The sequence below is a fragment of the Lagenorhynchus albirostris genome, chromosome 18 (genome assembly GCF_949774975.1).
Source record: "Lagenorhynchus albirostris chromosome 18, mLagAlb1.1, whole genome shotgun sequence".
Lineage (NCBI taxonomy): Eukaryota > Metazoa > Chordata > Mammalia > Artiodactyla > Delphinidae > Lagenorhynchus > Lagenorhynchus albirostris.
The window spans coordinates 14,519,149-14,543,636 of NC_083112.1; the positions used below are offsets into that span (position 1 = coordinate 14,519,149).

General features: G+C 41.4%; 1 long non-coding RNA gene across 1 annotated transcript in view; it reads left to right on the plus strand.

Moving 5' to 3' along the window:
- Positions 1 to 24,488, plus strand: part of LOC132508632 (uncharacterized) — a 199,479-nt gene that overhangs the window by 15,418 nt on the left and 159,573 nt on the right. Inside the window, exon 3 of the long non-coding RNA XR_009536711.1 lies at positions 17,266 to 17,416. This is a non-coding gene — a long non-coding RNA (uncharacterized LOC132508632). The remainder of the gene's footprint in view (positions 1 to 17,265; positions 17,417 to 24,488) is intronic.

Below are 24,488 nucleotides of genomic sequence, written 5' to 3' on the forward strand. Positions count from 1 at the left end.
ATTAATTCCATGGTTCATCTTGTATTTACAAGAAAACACGTGAATTTTGGATAATAGCATAAACCTGCAAAATACTTTTAACCCAAACTGTATTTTATTAAATTTAGCCATCCTCCATTGTAGGAAACACTAGTGTTTTATATAAATTAAGAAAGAAAAGGTGCTGCTGTTCAGTATGATGCATCATCCATTGTAAAATGAACTGTAAATTCAGAGACATTAAAATGTTAAAGACCTTAGGGATGACGAAACTGTGGATCTCAATAGAGAGGGTTTGCAACGCCATGGGTGATCTGCCATTATCTCCCCACCACCCAGTTGTATAAGGCTCTTTTGTTAATAGAAGTGAGGCACAGGGCCTTAAGGAGATGTGCTGGGGTCATGTGCTTTGCTGGGGGTAGAGCGGTAGGCGCGGCCACTGGGACCGAGCTGGGGCTTTCTCCTCACAGCTCAACTGCCTTGTCTCTTCAGTGGAGTCTTTCCCTGGGTCAGAGAAGGTCAGTGGCAAAGAAAGAAGAAAATGACAGAAAACTAGATAGAAAAGGAGAAACATGCATGCAAATATTAATGTTTTCTCTGTCTCTCTCTTCACACACACATACACACACACATACATATATATGTATTTTACTATATATACATTTTTTAATGAATTTGGGAAGCAATATTTTTGATGTGAAATTTAATCAGTTTATGCCTCACTTTTAATTAGTTTCAAGCTGTTGATGGTTACATATATATACATATCTATATCATTTCAAGCTGTTGATGTATGTATGTATATGAATATGCATTTTATATTTGCGGGGGTGAGTGGTGTAATTATTTGTGCAATAAACACCATAAAAGTTTAATGTAGACTATACATAAAGTTACCCATTAAGATGAAAGACATTCAGTAAATACGCCACAGGGTCAATGAAGATGAGGGAAAGTGTTGTCATCTCTGTATTTAAAGTGTCTTGAATGTGAGCAATCTGAAATTGAAAAAGAACTTTTTTGGAGATATTTACCAGAAATTCCTTCTTCTTCACTAGCATCCACCTTACCCACACAGACGCATGCACACGCACTCGCCCACAATATGCCCACACACCATCTCCCGAGCCTCCATTGCAACCCTACGGTCTTGTAACTGAGGTTCATTGTGTGACCGAAAAAGCAAAAAAGAGGAAAATTTCCACTTCTGTTGCTCTTCCTAAGAGATGGGCTCTTCCTTCAGAGACCAAAATCTCCGGGACAGGCTTTGTCTCTCACCCTCACTCCATCCTGCTTTGGGAGTGGAGGATGGGGGCTGGGCCGGGATGTGGCAATGTGGGAATTTGCTTCAATACACTGGGTCCCCTGGTGGAGAGCCCTGGGGGGACAGGGCTCAGATGCCTCTGGAATTCCAGGGGGACAATGGCAAATGGGCACTGTGGGCTGCGTCTGCGTGCCAACGACTAAAGCTCAGACATCTAATACAAGGTACTGGAGCCAAACAGAAGCCAATATTGAAGTTGATCCTTTGGAAAAGGAGGAGTGAAAGGAAAGAGATTTGGAGAAAAGCTGTTGGCACCGTAGCTTTTAAGACTCAAGCAGCCAAAGACAAATTCAAGTTACGTTCTTCCAAAGATATTCTTCTTCAGCCTGAAAGCCACAACTGGTAGAAATTTGCAAAAGCCTCGTACACAGGTGGACTTAACCAGATTCAGGTGGGAAAAAATAAACGAGGAATGTGTTAGAAAATAAACTTTAGTTCCTAACTTCCTCCCCCTTCTCCTTTTCCGTTTGCTTTCCTTTGGCTACTTAGTGAGAGGGGAAAAAAAAAAGATATCCATTCTATTATTCCTTAATTTTCATCTTGCAGCTCATTATCTCAATGAGCACATCACAGATGAGTGCACTGATTTCTGAGAAAAATTCCAGTGGGTTCTTGTAGCTGTTGATGAGCTGTGGCTAATCGCCACAGTTAAGATTTTCTGTCGTGACCTGAAATGGATGGTAAGCGTTTGATTGGAAGGAAGGTTAAATAAAGGAACAGCGGGCAGACGTGTTCATGTTCTTTCTTGGCTCCTGGGGATCTGGGGTGGGAGGAAGGAGGTCAGGGATCATGAAACAGTAACCACCCAAGACCAATGAAAGAATAATTTTATCTGGACCCAAATGTGGTCCCAGCATTACAGTGTACATTGAAGGAGAGGTACGGGTGCCCAGGACTTTGGAATAAAGCATCTTCTGATGTGAAAGGTGGAAGAATCTGGTCTACAAAGGGAAGGCTAGTCACTGGGACTCGATGGAGAACTTGGACGAAGACAGCAGACTCCCTTGGGTGAGAATAGCCAGAAGCAAGGGCTGGGAGTTTGAATCACTGCTTACCTCTAGTTTGGTGCTCTAGACTCAGTCTCTCTCCGCTTTCAGCCTCCCCATGTGTGAAGTGAAGGAAATAGAAGTGAATTTACCTCCTAGGGTGTCTTCATAGCGTAATGTATACAAAAGGTTTGCAAGGGACAAATGGAACAATCTGAGGACATTCTGGGCCACAGTTAACACCAGTTAGCTGGAGAATTAAAGCACATGAGGCTTGAAATGAAAGAATGCAAAACCCAAACCTATAGTGTCCCCCGCAAAGAAAGAATGAAAAAAATACATAAGAAAGAAAACTGAAAACTGTGAAAGAAAAGCCCATGGGGCATGATGTCCCTCAGGGGTGTGATACATCAATGTGATCAGTGTCAAGTGTGCACTGAGAACCTCCGGAGAGGGCAGTAGGTTTATAAACTGCAACATTTATAAGATCAGGACACGTCTATGACTGTGGGTGGCAGTGGAAATTGAAGAGATGCAAAAGAGAAATTAACATTGGTCTATAAACAGAAGGAGCATGACATAATCAGAAAGAAGGAAGAGAAGCAAAAAGGGTAAAGGGAGTGGAATATATGAAATACAGTTTAAAACAATCAGTTAAAAAAACCCCACACCCTCCCCTGCACCAAAACAAAAAAAAACCCTAGTTAATTTAGAGTAAAAAAACAAAAACTAAACTAAAACAAACAAAAAAAGCCTTCTCTCATCTCTCCACAACCAAACGGATCGTTGGAATTACACAGGCAGTGAAGCCAAAATGGTTACCTGGTTGCTTCTTGCAAACACAATCTTAACGAGCAGCTTTACACTTGGTCCTAGAATACATAGGGTCAGATTCTGGGGAGGACCAGGTAAAACACAATGAGTCATGAATCAGAACCGTCCAATTCGTCTGCAGTGGAAAGCAGGACAAAGCAAGTGTTTCCTCTTTGCTGCTGAAGCCCTTGGCATCTAGGCTGGATGGTTGTGTTTGGGGAGAGCGGGCAGGATGGGTGAGGGGCACAGGCCTCCCTTGTTCTTTCCTTCTCTCTGGTAGAGTCACCTGTGGACTATGGGGAACGGGGTTAGAGGGAGGGTTCTTTGTATTCTAAACAAAGTAAAGGGACCAGTGCTGCCTTCCTCTGCCTATGATAGAACCTGAATTCCAAAATGCTGAGATAGGGCACAGGGGAGCAAAGCATAATAAAGTATTGCTTTGGAAACCAACCCAGATCAAACCTTATTTTCAAGGCAATATGAATGAAAAATAAGCTTTCAGAATCAAGGCTGATGATTGATGCCCTCTTTCTTTTCATTTCAGCATGTGATTAGCTAGCCAAGGCAAAGGCAAATGAAATCTAAGTCACCAGTGTCCTGGTCAAGTATCAGGAAATGCCTTCCCTACCACAGCCGTCTTCCACGGAATTTCAAAACTGTGGTGTTTCTGCATCATACTTGAATAGTTTGTGGCTTCCAGGAAGGCATCAGGCTTGTTAGAACTACACATGCTTTGGATATTGAATATTTTTCTTTGAAACTCAAGAGGAAAGACACAGCAGATGTAAAATAGGTTCCCCGCCCACCACTTCCTGCCACTGTGTCTTCTCTACACTGATAATACCACCTTCCTCAATAGGCACAGCAGGTGGACACATCCCGGGAAGATGGGCAGATCCTCCCACCTCTTGGTGTTCTCAACACAATTTCCTTCTTCCAGCGTTTTTCCAAAAAGAAGAAAAATTTCCTAACCAAAAGAAGAAAGGCTTTGGATTAGGAGAATTAGAAATGGAGAATGTCCTGAGTCGATTGCATTCTTATCTCAGATGAAACTGAAAGGAGGGAGCCCTGTCCAAGCCACTGGCTGGGCTCAGTGTTTATTTCCCTTAAATCAAGACCGCAGGCACCGGGCCCTGGAAAAGTAGGTTTTGGACACGTCTTAGTACCTGTCATCAAGGACTCATGTCTTCCATGACATATGGACATTTTAAGATCTGCAAATAAATATACTAGGCAATAAAAGGTCTGTCTGTGAGCTCAGAGTGGCAAATGGAAAATTCTGGGGGATTTTCAAAGTTCTCACATCAACGGAGATGGGGACACACATCATTCGTTTTTAGTTTGAGCCAACACCATTTCCCGGGAAAATGGCACTAACCTCCTAACTGGCTCCTCCTTTTATGCCCTAACCACCCCCGTCCACCCTTCTCTTTTTCTATGAAATACGTGTGAACACAGCTTTCTCTGGAAGTGAGCCCTAAGACTCAAATTTATGCTGCTTATTTGAAATGATTTAAAACAAATATTTTTGTGAAGCCTGGATCCTCGATTTGGGAAGAACTGTTTATAAACAGACACGGACACAGTTGATGACACAGTTGGCTTGAAAAACGTAAGCCTGCCTTCAATCTGGCCCCTGAAATAGTATTTGTAAATGATGAATTTGTGTATAAAGGAACAATTTCCTGTAAATCAATGTACCTTACTTTAGATTTCAGTTTAATACAGAAAACCCTCCGTCCTTGGAAATCAAACGGCACACAAATTGTTCATGGTCTTCATAGGAAAAAGCCATATATTATTTGGAGTGATTTATCTAGCCTTTCATTCCTTTCTCATTGGAAACCTGTATTTTTCAGTAGTGTTCCAATTAACCTGACCCAGCAGAATAAATCTGGGATACCTGTGTTGACAATAGATGAACACAGGCTGATTCTTTGGCCATTTTCATCGTAGGATGCACCCTAATAAAGAACAACAGATGCTTTTAATGATACCATTGCCATGAAATGGCTCTTGGTTTTTCCAGTTTCAGACCTTCTCAGAGCTATTTCAGTTATTAAAGAGAAGAAAAACAAACAAGGGCCACTCATTATGATTGAGGACAAGCATGGTGGAGTCAGTGCACAGGAAGGAAAATCCTTTGTCAGTTTCAGCCAAGGCAGGTTGTTGAAGCTAGACTCATGTTTGAGGTGTGTTCGAATAGCAGATTTTTTTGGTCTCTTTGCAGGGGTATTTATAAAAGTGTCATATGATTCTGCTCGTCTTTTAAAAGAGAATATGGGCAAAAACATTCTCTTTTCTAGTGGGTACTTTTCCTGCAGAAATCAAATGCCTCACTCCCTAAAATTTAGGCCTGAGGGAAGTACCTTGTTGATTCTTGCATCTGGGGAATCTGCACCAATTGGGAGAAACTTGAGTGTACCCAAGGGAGCATTTTTGACTACTGAGCAGGAAATTACATCCTGGGAGGAGCAGTCTTTTGCATAGTTCCCAGAGGCCTGGAGAGCTGGAGGGACCCTGGAATAAGCATAAGAAGGGCCTAAACTACCAAGGATAGTGGTGCTTTCCATTGGTTAGGAGAAAACAGAGCAAGGTCGGCTAGAAATTCAGGGAGCTACTGTTCAGCTCCGTGTTTCCATCTTCCAGAAGCATTGGCTCAGAGGTCATTTCCTGGGAATTTTTGTTACAAAGGAACACCTTTCTCCTGTAATGTAAACAGGATGATGACCTGGACCAAGGTTTTGATGCTGTTTTTTTAAATATCATATTCTAGCCAAAACGTCTTGTTCCATGACTATTTATTTGACAAGTAATTTTATTTGGTCCTCATTTTTGCCTCCAACAAAGTGATGACAATATTTTCTGCCCCAAATAGCCTGAAACGGGTCTTATAAAAATAATTATGAGCATTTATATAATTTACTTCTCCTTGTGTTAAAGTAAATAAAGACAAGATGTTTTATAGGATTACTATTTTTATTTTCAGTAACATGAATCCCAAGACAAGCATGATTACAGTATCATGGTTTTATAGTGCTCTGTGGTTTATATTTTTTAATATATGCTAACTCATTTGATATTTACAAAAAATACTAGAAGATAAACCAGATAGCTGTTATTTTTTCTATTTCATAAATTAAGAAATAAATAAGCAGAAAGGTTAAAGGATTTATATTAGGTCACACAGTCTGGAAAGGAAGATTTAAAACCCTTGGTTTATGATCATTTTTAATGTCTTTCACTCCTCTTTCGTGCCAGGGTTTTATCACATCACCAAATCTGTCTTTACTTTCTGAGCCAAGTTGCTTAAAATCTTAATATTCTTATTTTTCAAGTATTGCAATTTTAGCGTAGAAATAAAACTGTGACCAGTCTGTTGGGTTGTGAGTCAAGGTGTGAAAGATTTGACAGCATGGTAAAACTCAACCTAGATGCCTCATAAACAAACTGACTTAATAGAGAGTTAGGGGATTTCTATTTCCAAGTTTATGATGGAAAGAAGTATTAGTATCTAACTAATTTTTTTTCTGTGCAGACCTTATTGAATTTTTTCCCCAACTTACCCTTTAATAATTCTTCAGAGTCTTTTCATACAATAATTTCCCGCTCTCCTGGCCTCAACTTTTGGTCTTAGTGTAGACCCCCCCCCCCACAACCAAACAACCAATCAGAGTCCTTTCCCTGGGAGTCACAGGCAGAGGGAGATGCAGTCTTCTCCAGTGGATAGGCCTGTGATGGGTAGATTTCTGGGACCATGGTTCTCGTCACATGGATTCCAGAGCAGAAGAACACAGAGACTGAGAGAGAGAGAGAGACAGGGGGAGGGAGGTGGGGGGTTGGGACAGGGGACGGGGGCGTGGAGGGAGAGAGAGAGAGAGATCTGAAGTAAGGCTTTGGGAGAAGAGATGAGATTCAGAGGGAGTCCTGACAGATTTCCAAACCCTAGTTCCAATCACTTCCTGGGGACTTGTGGCATCCCTGCCCTTGGGTTTTGGGAGATAGCCCTGTAGCCTTATTAATATATGAACCTGGATTTAATGTGCTTAAGATCACCTTTCAATCCCACTGAAACAGTTGCTCAAAGTAATTGCCTTCCCGGGCAGAACATTTTACCTTCAGCTCTTTAATCCACACCATGTATCATAAACACAGTGAAGCCTTGATGTAATTATGTGAAGGACAGAGTGGAAATGAAAACGAGGAAATGCAGGCTGGTGGTTAGATTGGCAAACTAAATGTCAGAAGTTTTGTTTCTGTTTTTGACATGACCCTGGGGACACACTCAGTCTTAGGCTCTCTGCTGTCACCCCCCAGAGCCCAAGAGACCAGGTCTGTCTCCTACTTAGATGAGCATAGCTTCTGATACTCTGGGACCCTTGTGATGGTAAGAAGATGCTTCTAAAAGTGGAGAAGTCACAAGCCCAGGCAGAGTGAAAGGTCAGTTTCACAGTTGGCCCATATTTTCTCATCTACAAAGCAGAGGACAGTGTAAGTCATACTTGATAGGCCCAGTTTCAATTACAGGAATCAAAGGCAACGTGCTTTTTATCTTGTGACATAGTTACCAGCTCAACACGGAGGAAATCTGGTATGGTGGGACTGACAGTTTTTTCTGTGTATTGAATAGAGACAAGTACTCTTTTTAAAAAACTCCTGCCCTTCTACTTCCATAGAACAATCACTTGTCTTTCAAAACCATGATGTGGCAGCACTCTTTAGTCCAGAATCCTTTATGTTTTCTATTAGGATTTTCTGATTGGCTCAAAAAATCATTGCACATTCCTTCTTACATATGACATGATTGTCTGTGTAGAAAATCTCCCCCCAAAATAAAATATGTATAAATTAAACAAAACATGTACAAGATCTGTATACTGAAAGTTATAAAATGCTGATAAAAGGAATCAAAAAACACCTAAATAAATGGAAAGATATACCGTGTTCACTGACGGGAAAATTTAATATAGTAAAGATATCAATTCTTCCTAAATCGATCTATAGGTTTAATGTAATTCCTATCAAAATACCAGCAAAGTTTTTTGTAGACATAAACAACCTTTTTCTAAATTTATGGTGCAAATCCTAGAATAGCTAAAATCATCTTGACAAAGAAGGATGGAGAGGAATCACTCTACCTACTGTTAAGGCTCACTGTGGAGCTCTAGGAATCAAGACAATGTGGTATTAACAGACGGATAGACATATATTCAGTACATCACGGAACAGAGTAGAGAACCAGATATAGACCCACACAGATGTGCTCCTTTGATTTTTTTGAGGAAAGTGGAAAAGCAGTTCACTGTAGGATAGCCTTATCAACAAATGTTGCTGGAATGATTGAACATCTATAGGTTAAAAAAATTGAACATTACACAAAAATTATTCCAAATGGATCGCTAACTGAAAAATAAAGTGTAAAATTTAAAAACTTTTAGAAAAAAACTTAGGAGAAAAATCTTCAGAATCTAAAACTAGGCAAAGAGCTCTTAGACTTGTTGCCAAAAGGATAAACTGATAAAATGGACTTCATCAAAATTTAAAAGTTTGACTCTGCAAGAGGCTCTGTTAAGATGAAAATACAAGGTACAGACTAAGAAAGAATATTTGCAAACCACATGTTGACAAAGGACTAATATCTAAACTATATAAAGTACTCTTAAAACTCAATGGTGAAAAAACAAATAATTCAGTTAGAAAACATTCAAAAGACGAGAACAGACACTTCACCAGAGGAGATTTACAGGCAAGTACATGTGTGTAAAGACGCTCATCATCAATCACTATTAGGGAAATGAAAATTAGAACCTAAATGAGATACCACTACATACCTATCAGAATGGCTGAAATTAAAAACAAAACAAAACAGTGACAGCACCAAATGATGGAGATGAAGCCGAATCATTTATACATTACTGATGGGAATTTAAAATGGAACATATAGTACCATTTAAAATGAAAAATAGTTCAGCAGTTTCTTATGAAATGAAATACTTAATTACCATTTGACCCAACAATTGCAGTCTTTGTCATTTATCCCAGAGAAATGGAATTTATTTTCATACTAAAACCCATACATGTTTATAGCAGCTTTATTTGTAATAGCCCCAAAGTGGAAACAACCCAAGTGTTCTTCAGTAGATGAATGGATAAACAAACGGTACATCAGCATCATGGACCACTACCCAGCGATAAAAAGGAACAGACCACATTGATTCACACAACAACTTGGATAAATCTCAGTGGAATTACCCTGAGGTAGAAGAAGCCAGTATCCCAAAAGGTCACATACTGTATTACTTTTATGTTGCTCCTGCAACAAATTACCACGAACTTCGTGGCTTAAACACAAATTTTTAATCTTACAGCTCTGGAAGTTAGGACTCTGAAATCGATCTCTAAAGCTTTAAAAAGTCAGGGTGTTGACAGGGTTCGTGCCTTGTGGGAACTCTAAGGGAAAATCCACTTCCTTGACTTTTTCAGCTTCTAGAGGATATCTACACCCCTTGGCTTGTGGCCCTTGTATCCCCCCAACCTCTGTCTCCATCACATCTCCTACTACTATATCTCTGATCTCTTGCCTCCCTCTAATCAGAACTTTTTGGATTCATTCAGATAATCCAGGAAAGCCTCCCTCTCTGAAGATGCTTAACATGATGACATCTATAAAGTATCTTTCACTATGTAGGCTAATGTATTCACAGGTTCAAGGAATTAGGATGTGAACATCTTTGGGAGACCATTTTTCAGCCTATTACATATACTGCTTGATTTGATTTCTATAACATTATTTAAATGAAAAAAAATCATAGAACTGAAGATCAGATTAGTGGTTGCCAGAGGGAGAGGGAGAGGGTAGGTGTGGCTCTAAAAGGGCACACAGGGGGTGTGTCTTGACTGCTTTGTACCTTGAGTGTGGTGGTACAGGCACCGTCTACACATAGGTAAAATTGCATGGAACTAAATACACACAAACACAAATGAGTATAAATAAAACTGGGAAAATTTGAACAAGATAGGTGGATTGTATCAAAGCTAATATCCTGCTTCTGATATTGTCCTGTGGTTTTGCAAGATGTTATTATTGAAGGAAACTAGGTAAAGGAAACTAGGTTATTATTGAAGGAAACTAGAAAACTAGGTAAAGGGTATGTAGAATCTCTTTGTGTTTCTTACAACTGCAAGTCAATCTATGATTATCTCAAAATAGAAAGTTTAAAAAAGCAAAACAGCAAACCCCAGAAAGTCATAGTGATTATTCTAGAAAGGTAATAATACCTTAGGTTGGATCCCAAGCCCAGCTGGTAGTCAGAATTATTTGCAGGCCGGGCAGGGGGGTGTTGTAAGAATACAGATTCCGTGACCCCATCTTGGACCTACTTGACTAGAATTTTGTGGGATAAAAGCCAAGAACCTCCAGTTTTAAAAACTTCACAAGTGATTTATTATCAACTAGGTTTAGAAACCACTGTATCATAGCCAGGACATGGAAGCAACCTAACTGTCCATCGACAGATGAATGGATAAAGAAGATGTGGTGCATGTATACAATGGAATATTACTCAGCCATAAAAAGGAAACGAAATTGAGTTATTTGTAGTGAGGTGGATGGACCTAGAGTCTGTCAAACAGAGTGAAGTAAGTCAGAAAGAGAAAAACAAATACTGTATGCTAACACATATATATGGAATCTAAAAAAAAAAAAAGGTTCTGATGAACCTAAGGGCAGGATAGGAATAAAGACGCAGGTGTAGAGAATGCACTTGAGGACGCAGGGAGGGGGAAGGGTAAGCTGAGACGAAGTGAGAGAGTGGCACTGACATGTATACACTACCAAACGTAAAATAGCTAGCTAGTGGGAAGCAGCCGCATATCACAGAGATCAGCTCGGTGCTTTGTGACCACCTGGAGGGGTGGAATAGTGAGGGTGGGCGGGAGACACAAGAGGGAGGAGATACGAGGATATATGTATGCACATAGCTGATTCACTTTGGTATAAGGCAGAAACTAACACAACATTGTAAAGCAATTTTACTCCAATAAAGATGTTAAAAAAAAATGATCCCTCATTAAAAAAAAGGAATATTTTAAGAGTGATTTTAAATTTTTCTTCTTGGTTTTCACATGACTCTTATTTTTGAAAAAGAATTACGTACAACTGTAAAAATACTTTGAAAAGAAAATGTCTATGATGTCATAACCATAAAATTTATTCTCATTTTTCATATAACTTATTAGCCCTTGACTCCATGTATGTGTTTTTTATGTAATTGGCTAATATATGCATACCATTTTGTTTTCTGCTCTTTTATGTAAAAACATTTCCCGTGTCTAAAAAAAAGAAACCACTGTATCATATGATGTACTGCTTTTCTCCAAATGGTTTTGCATGTAGTACTCTTTGTTTACATAAAATTTCAAGAAACACATAGGTCCATCTTACCAAGATGATAGCAGAGGAATAGACAGTCCCTTCACATATACTCTTCAGGTGGAGTTCTGAGTAAGATGAGAGAAAAATTGGGTAAGAATGGGAGAAACTTGGGATATTGAGTTTAACAGTGATCAGGTAGGTGATTCACATCAGAATTAACCTACTAGAAAGATAGTAGTTTTGAGGTTCTCCCCAGCAGGGGAGGAGGCTATTGTTTGGAGGAGACCCCTAGCAAGAGAGAGGTGACAGGTGTGACATAAAAAGGAGACACACTGATTGGAGATACTCTGGGTGCTGCTTCGGATGTAAAATTTATTTTAAAATTTTATTTTGTGTTACTGTGCATGATTGTTTGAAGGTCCTAATTGTGGCTTCGGGAGTCAGGATATGAAGAGAGCCTTCATGTTAAGTTTCCAAATTGGTGGGAAAACCAACATGGCCAGATACAGAGACTGGAGAAGAGAATAGATTAAATGGTAATTCAAAGGGCAAAGGTAACTTAAAGGTTTGTGAGTGGGAAAAAATTTCTGAGTGCGCTTGGGTGGGAGCCAATAGAAATGTCTCTTAAAAGATAATGTGTGTCTGTTGTGCTTGTTTGACATAAATAGGTGTTGTACGAATAAAGGTGAGAACCCTACGGTCTATGAGTTGACTCTAGCCCGATTCAATTAATTGAGAAATTGTTAATTTGGAAGCTTTCCCTAAAAACCAGGGCCCGTGTCCCATCCACAAAGTTAATAAAAGACCTGATGGGGGTAAATTAAGACATGCAGGCAATTAAAATTAGATGTCATGGAAGGAAACAGTATACGTGGTTCCTACACAGCAAGCTTGGTATTGACTGATAACCAGCCCTAAGCCAACTGTTACTTTCCTGATTACTGCTCACATCACCATTCCTCTCAGCACTGGAGAGGTCTAAGAGCCAAGATCAAGACAGCCAATATTTGGAACTTCATCAGAAAAGCCTGTGTGATGAGATTACCTACCCTGTAACCCACCTTGGGCAGCATTTGCCCCGTGTTTCCAAGGGTGGAGGGAATAGGTCTTAAGATAGTGACCCTGTTCCTGCCCAAATCCTTCCATATGCAAAGGCAGCCACTGTACATACCCTCCTCTGCCCATCAGATGCTCATCATTTAGTGAAGGGACTCCCTGCTTTGATACCATATTCCTAGAGCTGTAGCTCTGCAAGTAGAGCTATCATCACTGGCCATATACAGGGAGAAACGAATACTTCTGCCAGCAATATTTGCTAAGAGATTAAGTGATATTAGATGATACTTGTTGTGGGGACTTAATGGGTTCTGGGACCTTAATCTAACGTGCCAGCCTCAGGGTATGTAATATTTGTTAATGTTCTTTTTTAAAAATTTTATTTCTTTATTTTTGGCTGTGTTGGGTTTTCTCCAGTTGCATCGAGCGGGGGCTTCTCTTGCTGCGGAGCATGGGCTCTAGGCACGCGGGCTTCAGTAGTTGCAGTGCATGGGCTCAGTAGTTGTGGCGCTTGGACTTAGTTGCTCCACGGCATGTGGGATCTTCCTGGACCAGGGCTCGAGCCCGTGTCCCCTGCATTGGCAGACAGATTCTTAACCGCTGCGCCGCCAGGGAAGTCCCTAGTGTTCTTTTTAGTAATAAAATATTCCTTTAATATGCTGTAGCCAGAGTTCTTGGGAAGGGAGCTGTTGCTAGTTTACTGGACTTTTGAGGGAACTTGCAACGGTGTTTGGGTGGGAGCCGGCGGACGTGTATGCCTCTGGAAAGATAGTTAAGTCTATTGTGCGTCACAAATGGAACAGGAGATGCGTGGATGGAGGTGATAGTCTGCAGCCCATGAGCAGACCCTCTCACAGTTGATACACAGCTGGGGCCGTGTCTCCATTCTGCTTCCTGACCCTCGAAGGTTGGGGAAGAAGCAGCATTCTCCCAGCAGATGCTCGGCTTGGAAACTGGACACTTTTGAGAATGATTGTCTCTGGGGTCAAATATGATGCTCTCGATTCTAGTCCTTGATATTGAATCCAAACTTCAGGAAGCGGACTTATTTGGCCAGGATCATCTCATTCTGCCCCATGCTATTCCAAGCCCTTCCCTATACATTCTTAACATGATTATTTATATCAGATCACCTGTCTGGCCCTGAAACACTGCAAGAATCCCACATCTTGAACCTTAAAGCCTAATCCTTAATGCCTTCTAGTTTTCTAGTATTTTTTCACATAACTCTCTGGCTCAGACTCCCCTGACCTTTGGGGCGTGTTCTCTATTGTGTTCTGCTCATTGGCACACGCATGTCGGAACGTGCTAGAGTGGAATGGTGACCCATTAGTCAGTGAGCTGAAAGGAGTAAATAATTTAGGTATTGTTGGAGATGTACACAATTTCCTACAGGTGAGCAACTCATACAACACTGTACTTAAAATTCCAATACCATTCTCCTCTGGAGCTTAATACACATTTTGGGAACTAAGCCAACATTACTCTCCCATATCTGCCCTTTCAAATCAAAGGGATAAAGGCTGAGATTGTTCCTCTACGGTTTTATCATTAGCTTTTCTTTTCCTGGGTCAAGTACTTTCCTTTGGCCTAAGAAACCCAATACCATCACCCCAGTCTCACTTTGCTGACCAACATCTGTACCTAGTCCCTTGGGTGTGAGATAACTTCAATCAAATCAGTACAGACTTGGCTGCGATCTGAAACACTTGTGAATACAAGGATTGTCTCCCATCCCCCTGGCCTTTTTACTATAGGATTACTGTGTTGAAATAAGGCTGGAGATCCTGTGACAAAGATCAGATTTACTGTAAACACCGTAATTTATTCCTCCCCAGAGACTTTTAAGAGACCAGGTATTCTGTTGCTCTGGTGTTTTAATTCCATGTCAGCAACAGAGGTAGAGAATTAACTTGATTCTCAATGACATCTCAAGTCCCTAGCTACTTCTCACCTCCAAGCCCATACTTCTAGTAAGTGGCTGGGTTATATATCACCACTGTAGCCAGGAGCCACTCTTTTCATGTCATTTCCTGAGTGTAGGTACTTGCATTCTGAAGGGCTTTTGAAATTTCTTTCAGATCTTCTTTGTAAATCCCTTATGGAACAACCCTGTGAGGCGTGTAAGGCACATTTCTTTTGAATGTATAGAGTATCATCATTTGGTTATGAAATGTCTCAAAATGTATAATAGTACACGCTTGGGGATATGTGCTTTTTTTTTTTTTTTTTTGCGGTACACGGGCCTCCCACCGCCGCTGCCTCTCCCTCTGTGGAGCACAGGCTCCGGACGCGCAGGCTCAGCGGCCATGGCTCACGGGCCCAGCCGCTCCGCGACATGTGGGATCCTCCCGGAACGGGGCACGAACCCGTGTCCCCTGCATCGACAGGCGGACTCTCAACCACTGCGCCACCAGGGAAGCCTGGGATATGTGCTTTTGAAAATTGATCATGGCATTCTTTCTGGGATTTGTCACTCTGGCTTCTTATCTGAGGTCCAAGTTGATGGCAACCATGTAAGATATACAGTACCAGACCACAGGGTGGACCCCAGGCAACAAGGCCCAACACACCTGGCCTACTTTACTCAGACTGCCTAGCACTGCTTCTTGCCCAGATCTTCTGGGTATTGGGCTGCCCCCAATGCCCTCACACACGTGCCACATTCCACCTTCTCTTTTTCTCTTTTATTATTTCATCTTCACCTTTGCCCTTTTACCAACATGAATTTCAACATCTTAACCTCTGAATGCCAGATCCTTCCTACCATCAACACCTAATTCAAGTTCTTCTTTGTCATTCATCCAACACACATTTATTGGGTACCTAGTTTACCTAGTCCATACCAATCAACATGCTAGGTTTGGGGTACCCATTGGTGAACAAACAAGCCTGCTCTCTGCCTGGGGGAGGTCACAGCATATAGAGGGAGGCAGACAAGTAACTGGAAAGCCAACAAATAAGCAATAAAAAATGAGCAATGAGATAGAATAACAGGGAGCAGGCACTTAGAGAAGGTGCTGACCTTTAAGCTAAGACCTGAAAACTCAGAAGTCAGGTGTCCTTTGAGAGTGAGAGCGGAGGGCACCTGGCAGAGCATGTGGTGTGATCGGATGCATGCCTTAAAAAGCTGCACGTGGACAACAGATGGGAGGGGGACAGGAGTTAAAGCGGGGAGACCAGTAGGTGGTGTAGAAGTAGTCCAGAGGAAGGATGATGGATGAGATGGTGGCGGTGAAAATGCAGGGAAGGGACCACACTGGATTGGATATAGGGTGAGACAGATGGAGAGGAGCCAGGAACGGATCATTCCCAACTAATTTAAGCCCCTACTCACTCTTGCAGACTAATGCCAGGCACCTAGTAAAGATCCAAACATCTTCCTTTCCTACTTTCTTTGAAGGCTTAGCAATTCCATACATGCCTTGTTTGGCAGCAACGCAGGTAACATCCTGCGACATCTCTTCCACTGTTTTTTAATCAAAGATGCTAGAACACACCATCAGCTAAACACTAAAAAGTGTACAATGTACCATCCTAGGACACAACTCACATAGCTCTTGGAGGAAATAATCTCTTTCTGTGATAGTAAGGCCATGATTACAAAAAAGAACATCAATGATAACGTCTCTCTACAGTTTCAATTTTATCTGATATTCAATTCTTGATTAATTATGTCCTTAGGTTCCAGGGTAATGGGAATTCCGGGTTCTTTTGCAGAGGTCCGAGGCATATTTCAGGCATGACCCTTACTCATGATCGTAGGCCAGGAAGTAAATGGCAGAATTGCACTGGTGGCAAATCCTGAGGCCGAGCTGTGTCTACAGTGGATGACCACGTTGCAAGGGGTCAATCATATGTTGTCACGTCGGGCTCCTTTGCACAGTAGAAGCAGAGGAGTCTGTGCTTGCCTGTTGGAGATTGGGGATGGGGGGAAAGAGAGACACGCTGCTAAGGGAAGCTGAGTACAGATTGGTCCCCATCACCTGTGGGTCAGTGTGCTTCGCTGTGGTTTCCAGTGGCGGTCTGAGAGCCAAAAAATGTCAGGTGGACTTGTGGCTGGCTTAGCTAGAGAATGTTCTGAGTGAGGTCCCTCAAAGACGAGTCTTGAGGCTGGAAATTTTTGAGCAGGAATGTTTGGAAGACCCATGTGTAACCGGCTGGTGGGGTAGGGATGGGACACTCAGCTGAGGAAATATGAAAGAGCCCCAGCCGTCAGACATCAATATTTAGAGGGAGGGGGAAACCTTTTGTTAAGGAAAAAGACAGTCTTCATATAAATGCTTCTATTGTGTAAACACGTCCAGAACGTTGTGAAATCAACTTAGTGAGCATTCTGCTGTACCTAAACTAGCCAAACAACAAACACAGGTTATTCCGTTTTTCCACTTGGGAAAAAGAAACACTGCCTCAGTTCAACCCCCAATTTCAGCCTGTGACCATGAGCTCTTTCCATAGTAGAGGAGGGGTCTGACAGTGGCTTTGCTGCTGGCCACTCCAGCCATTTAGAAAGAGCCCCAGGCTGGTGCCTGCTGTGGGGAAAAACTGTGTCTAAACAGCTCCCCCGGAATCAACGGACTGAGAATGTGGGCGAAGCCAGTGAGCTGAGGCTCGGCCGGGCGAGTGAGCCACAGGCTGGGACATCAGCTCAGTCTCCGCCCTTGTCTAGCGCGGGCAAATGCCTAACCAATTATAGCTACTGCATTTTGATGCCCTATTCTGTTCTCCCACAGGACAGACATATGCTCCTTTACTTTTTCAAGTACTAAAATGAAAATGAATACTGCCAGTCAAAAAGTACTAACTGAGAACGTGGAATGGAGAACGAGCGAGGAATTGTTGCCTCTTGGTGATGGCATGGAAAAGCAAAGCTTTTGGAATCAGGTACTTTCATTTTGCAATGGTATGGGTTTATTGTGCTTGTCCGTTCACGGAAATACACTGCTTTATTTTCAGTTCTGTGCTCAGCCTACAGGTCCCACCTTAGTCCCCAGAGATACACGTACTTGGCTATCATTTTCCTCCACATACTGGAAAGAAAACAAACTGATCAGGAGACCTTCCTGAGTTAAGAGCTTTATAATGATACCAGTTACAATAGTAAAATGATTTTTTTACCCATTTACTTGTATGAGTCCCTTTTCTTACTATGTTGATGCATTTTCAAAAATGCAGACTGCCAAATTCAATACTATAATTCAGTTCTTTACTCTAAAATATTATTTATATGTCTGTCCTGGCAAACTAATCAAATGCTGATCACCTATATTCTTTAAGTTTCAAAAGGAGATACTTTGGCTTCTCCCATGGCCTTTGTAAAAGTGATACCGTGATGCTTACTCAGACTGGACTTCTGTTTGAGTGACTTGCTTTTCTGTGCAGATGAGTTTCCTGGGATGGCATTCCTTTTAAGTTTCTTACAGGAGCCATCTAATCAAGGTGATATTTGGATTGAAGTTGTCTAAGACTGAAACCGTATCACAGATCATTAACCTGGTCAGGTGTGGCTGCTTTGAGAACTGTATGCTGTTATAAAATAAGAAAACAATGCTTGTGGTTCCTATGTTGGGGAATCCACAACCCACATTTCACTCATAAGGACCAGGTGAGGGTCAGAAGTCCCCTAAGAGAATGTTACTCTCCACCATGCTCTCTTATAGCTTCAGTGTACACACCTGCATGATAGCATTAATCCCTTTGAAGGTAATTGCACATATTTGTTTGTCTCTTTCACTTAGTTATGAAGGTTGAGGCAGTATGGTAGAACAGGGTTGGGTTCAAATCCGTTTGGGCCACATTTTAATCTTGAGACGCAGGTCAAACTGTGTAACCTCCCTGAGTCTCTGTTTTATCATTTGGTAGAAAGATGAGAATAGTAATACCTATATCACAGGGTTGAATAAGGGATACCTGTGTACTGACCTGCTATATATACTAGGTGCCTAGGAAATAAGAATGTCTGCATCTAATTTTCAGGCTGTAATTTATCTTGCAATAATCGGTGCTTAGCCCTGTACCTGCCCTTAGGAGAGGATGCAATAAATGTGCGTTAAATAAGTAAATTGATGAAAAAATGCTGAGGGAGTCAGCAAGATCTTTGAGAAGGGAGTTTGTCTGGAAGACACTCCGTTCTTCTGCCCCCAGTCAGTATCCCTCACCCAAACTCCTAACGCTTCGTACACACATCCAGGGTTTGTTTACTCTCAGCATGGAGGTGGGGTGGAAGGGAAGGGCAGGGGCTCTGGACTTTCACTGCCTACTGTTGAGTGAGTTAGTCAGTTGAGTTGATTAGAGACCACTGTTCTGTTTGTCAGCCTAAATCCACTAAAATGGGAACAAGTAGGTATTTCTCAAAATTCTTGCTGCCAGGTGTGAAGAAAAACTTACAGTGTTATAAAGTGTGTCCCCAGATAGCCCACTGGTGGTGACCCCTTGGCCCTGTGCTGGGGCAACCTTCGAGGGGACTAGAGAAAGATGGAACTCTGCTCCCCGCCCACCATGTTTTAGTGCCAAGTACTTTCCATAAGCACTTTCTAAGCTAAAAGACAGACTTACACATCCATTGCTACTATTTCATTAGTTCCCTCTTCAAAATCATCTATCTCTTTCTCTATGTCTATGCCTGTTGCTCCAGGAGCAGTAAGTGATGAAAGGCAAGACTCCTCCAAGAAGATGAAAGGTCCACTTGTTATGAAACATTGCCTTTTCCATGGTTTAATACTCTTCAGATCACAGGTAGAGCCCAGAGCACTTTCCCTGGTGTTTGCCAAACCCCAAGCCGCAGACGGTAGAAGAGGCAGAACATGAGCAATGCAGGGATGTGGGCTGAGGGATTCTGTGTTTAGACAGATGCTTTCCAGCTGTGTGTTGAGCCAGAGAAAGCAGGAGTCCACACCTGGAGCACGGGCCCCAGGGGAGCGAGTGGAGACGTTTGCACCAACCATGTGAGGTCATGGGGAGAGCCAAGCGTGAAGACAGGATTCTTAGTCATCATCACCCACAAAGTGTCACCAGGAAAGAGAGGGGTTTTAGTCATAAACTGGATAAATGGCTTATTTTTCTTGCAGAAGAGTATGAGAATGAAGTCATATGAAAAGGGATATCAACATAAGAAGCACTAGTGACAGATTTGGGTGGGTGGGAGTGGTGAGGGGATGGTAGTCCTACTTCCTTGTTATCTCCTGACCACTATGTATCCTTAGTCTAGACCTGGTTTATTCACTAGGTTTTAGTTCGTGTGTCCACACGGATCAATTGGTAATGGCTACCTGGAATGTAGGGAAAGAGCTGATGATTGATTAGTGATGTCTGCCCCAGGACAGGAAAGAGGAATAGTTGGATTAATGCCATTTACTGGTCATCCCTGGTCTAGAACTCAGCTTGCTTTAGGCTTTACTTTCCTCATCTTGAAAACCAGACCAACCAGAGTTGTGTGAATTATTTTAAGCCTAAGGTGTAACTAATGAGAGTATTGTTTGAGGGTCATTGTGGTTATATTAAGTTCACTGGCTTATAACACCATGTTTAGCATTCAAGTAAATGAAAGTTATTTAACCTTTTACATTATTTATCATAATCCACTCATTGTGCATTGGTATCTGGGATTATAGTAGTCCTGGTATTATGTTATCATTCACATAATGTAGTGGTAACTGATATAGCCTTACGGATTACAGGCCTGGTGTTGGTTGGTGTTTTATAGTGAAATGTTAAAGACTGAAACACTGCACAATTTATTAAAGAAAAGGAGGGGGCACTTGAAACTGTCTTGGAGATCTATGTCTGTCTGTCCATCTCTATCTATCCATCTTCAAAATGTGGGAAATAAGAGTATTAGAGGTAAATAATAATATAAGCCTATATTTTAAACAACTGCTTTATAACAAATAAGCTTTTGGATTGCAAAACCTTCAAAAAATAGTCCTAGTCTCAAGCGTCTGGAAGAGACTTTGAGAATCCCCCTAACTTTCTAACCACCCCTTATATTCAGGCAGGACTTCATGTAAAGAGCTTCCAGAACTATTTTGCACAATTCTCTTCTTTAGAGTTCCTAAAGCAGATTTGACAGTCTCCTTGAATCCCTTATTGCATGACGGATCCAAGTTTTGTGGGACCTGGAACTCAGACAAATTTCGGGGTTCCTTGTAGAGAACAGGGATACAAGAATCTCTCTGAGAAATTTTACATAAACATGAGACATGTAAACACATTACCAAGTCCTCTGCCAGGGTTTCGGAAGGGGCTCGTAGCCTTAACTTTATCAGCTCTGAAATGTTAACTTTATCCTCTTGGTATTCTTAGCAGTCAGTAGTTTGGGCTAATTTCCTAATCCTGCAGGAATTGAGGAAATAGCTCCTTACACACTTACCTGAGGTAAGAAAGTATGTAATGATTCTGATTTCATGTATCACGTTCTTCTAGGAAGCAGAGTCCAAGAAGTGAAAATGTGGGAGTATATTTTAAAAAATTGTTTATAAGACTTCAGGCAATTATGTGCAGAATAGCCATTTATACACTGGTACACGTACAAAGAAGTTGGGGAGTTTTTCTCACTCTTTTCTGTGGTAAAATAATCTGGCCTCCAAAAATAGCTAAAATTTTTTATTCTTTCCCCCCTTCCACCCCCTGGCCTTCTCACCTCTCCTCTCCTCTTCCTTTCTCCTTCCTTCTCCTTTTCCACCTGCTTCTTTAATTCTCTTTTTCATTCTTTTCTTCCTTCTTCTCCACCTCCTGACCCTGCTGTCCTTCCTGCATCTCCTTTTTTGTATCTTTTCCTCTTCCTTCTCCTTTTAAGCTGCATATGAAAAGTTCCAAAATATCACAACCAAACTGTTGACAACAGCAAAAAGTTAGGCTCATTGTTCCTAAATATCCCTTTCTTATTCACTTAATTTTTTTAGGGATATTGAACAAACTCAAATTAATTGTGAGCCCATAAAAGGAACTGAAGGCCTAACAATTACCCAAGAACAGAGTCAGTAAAAGCAAGGTAGCAGTCAAACCCCCAAAGTACAGATATTGGATGTAGACACATTTCTGGTATCCTGAACTCCAAACACAGGGCTAAATCATTGAAACACAAAGAAAGGAAAAAAATTGTGTTTTTAATTTTCTTCTTTCAGAAAGCACTCTATTTCATTTTTTTCTCTAACCAGGTCTGCAGACATATTTTGCAGTTTTGTGACTTTTTGTCCTTTTGAAGTGATCTTCCCATTACTCAAATTTAGGAACTTTGTTTTAAAATTTTAAAACATGAAATATTTCAAATCTCAGGAAACAATACAACAAACACCAAGAGAGCCCATCCATCAAACTGAGTAGATTTGCTGTATTGTTTCTGATCTCCAATTTTTTTTTGAAGGAATAAGATATTTTTCATGTACAGTTAAGGCCCTCAGTATCAATGCTCCTTGGACCACAGACTGTAACTTGAATCACTAGGTTAAAACAGAAACATATTAAAAAGGAATGTATTCACAGTTCAGCTTTTCTATACCCTCGATATGTTCTATTTTGGTACTTTTATAATATAAAACACTGCACGATGAAAAGGTTTACAGACTGCCGCTGTTAAGCAAGTCTGTACATTGATTGCCCAAATTAGTTTTAAGCAAGATGATCTTTTCACATCAATTAAGTTATTTCCATTAGTTTAACTTTGAAATGATGTTTGTCTGTTTTTTCCCATGGTACCAGCGGCAGCTCCGACACACCAGTGCATGTGGACACATTTTTTTCTCGAAAGAAATGTTCAGAAATGTAAACATCTTTTGCTGAAGTTCTCAGTGTAACAACTTTCTGATTTGCAAAAAACTTCCATGTTAAAAACAATTGCTAAAGCTCAATGATTATTTCACCCAGGTCTATGGACATTTGGAAGTCAGCAATATGGAAGTGGTAATAAAAATGGTTTTTAATTTTTAAAAATATTAGTACATGTGATTCTTCTGGGCGAGAATCATTGTTTAGCATGTTCTAAAACGCAATGAAGGCAGCAACATATAGCACTACGTTGGGCAAGTTATTTAATTCTCCGTATTTTATTTCCTTTTTTGTAAAGTGAGGATAATAATACCAATTCTTACCTCACAGATTGTTGAGGGTGTTTAATGAGCCGATATATGTTAAGCACCCGAAACAGTCACTGATATAAACTAAGCATTCAGTCATTGTTATCTATTATTATTATTAATAATAACACTATTAGGAGTAGTAATGCAAAAAACTGATAACAGAATACATTTGGGCTCTTCCCCCTGTCTATTTTAAAGATTTCAAGTCTTAATTTAGAACCCTTCTTTCCTTCTACTGAAGTCTAAAGCACTCAGTCGAAGACTTCTGTTACAAAGACATGATTTTATATGTCAAAGAAGACTATTATTCAAAGTCTAATTACAGTTTGGATGAAGAATTGATGTCTTTAGGCAATTGGCATTTCTTTCTAAATGGCTGCACTATAAAGAAAAGGGCTGTTAACTCTTGATGGTAGCATCTGCAGTCTCAGGCTAGTCTAGTAACGCAATCCTAGTTTCATTAATTTAGAAGAGACCCCATGAAGATGATTTGTGTGACCCAACGTAGATAAAATTTTCATCAGTCAGGGTTCCAAGAAGAAGTGGATGAGACCCTCCAGTGGGGCAATCTGAAGAGTAGAGTTAACCAAGGGGACCCCGCCCGGTCAGCAACTTCCCGAGCTTTTACCCCCGGGGCCTGCAGGGGGCGCGCGGAGGCAGCCGTTACAGACCCTGGAGACCCAGAGGGTCTAAGCGGGGGGCCGTCCTGTAGGACTGGAGAAGGCAGCAGGCCCTTGGTGACCCTGCAGGGAGGGAGCTGGGGACCAGCAGGAACCCCACTCTCCTCCTCTGATCTCCCTAGCTTGCTTCCCACGGGCCAGACCCAACTGGAAGCCAGAGAGTGTGGGTACCACAGCCAGTGAAAAACGATGGAGAGTGGACCCGCAGGGCTGAAGGGAAAAGATCCAGTGCAGAGGTGCAGGCGATGAACACGGGACTAATGAGAAAGCTGTTCTCTTTCCCCCTATCCTCTTACCCCGTGAAGCTGGACCTAGAGAAGTAAGGTGGCTACTCCAAAGTTTAAGTTATCTAAGCAGCAAGTCCATTTAACATGTCAGCTTCAGAGACGTATGCCTCTCAGGTTAAATCTGAAAGTGACTTTATTTAAGATAGTCACATATCCAAGGAAAGCATGTGCGCCCCAGAAGGAAGCCTGACAGAGCTGCTGCTTTCTAATGGGATGAGCGATTTTCTTTTCAAATTCCACCTGAATCTCAACTCTTTCTTCACTTAAATCACACAAACACGAAATCAGACAAATGACCTGCTCCAGATACGGACACTGGTGAATTGGGGTATGCTTACTTTCGCTTTAGAGTTTCAGGATTTTAAGTCATTTTATGATAAAATCATTAGGGCCTCACATACTTTTTTTTTTTTTTTGCGGTACCCGGGCCTCTCACTGCTGTGGCCTCTACCGTTGCGGAGCACAGGCTCCGGACGCGCAGGCTCAGCGGCCATGGCTCACGGGCCCAGCCGCTCCGCGGCATGTGGGATCTTCCCGGACTGGGGCACAAACCCGCGTCCCCTGCATCGGCAGGCGGACTCTCAACCACCACGCCACCAGGGAAGCCCTCTCACATACTTTTGAAAACTGCAGTTTATTCAAAAATATAAACTAGTGGATATATTTGGTTATTTGATAATAATCATTTTAAAGTATGTCTCACAGATGCACATGGGCAGCATTTAGTGTTTTTCAGATGGGATTATATAGATTCTGCTTTTATCATGGTCTCTATAGTAAAATTATTGACAAAGTAATGAAACAAAAGATATCTTGTTCTACGATTGTATGCCTTGTGCAATAGCTCTCAGCCTCTTACACCTTCCACCAGCAATTGTCTCCAATAGGTCTCAACATTAATGTTTCAGATTTATTA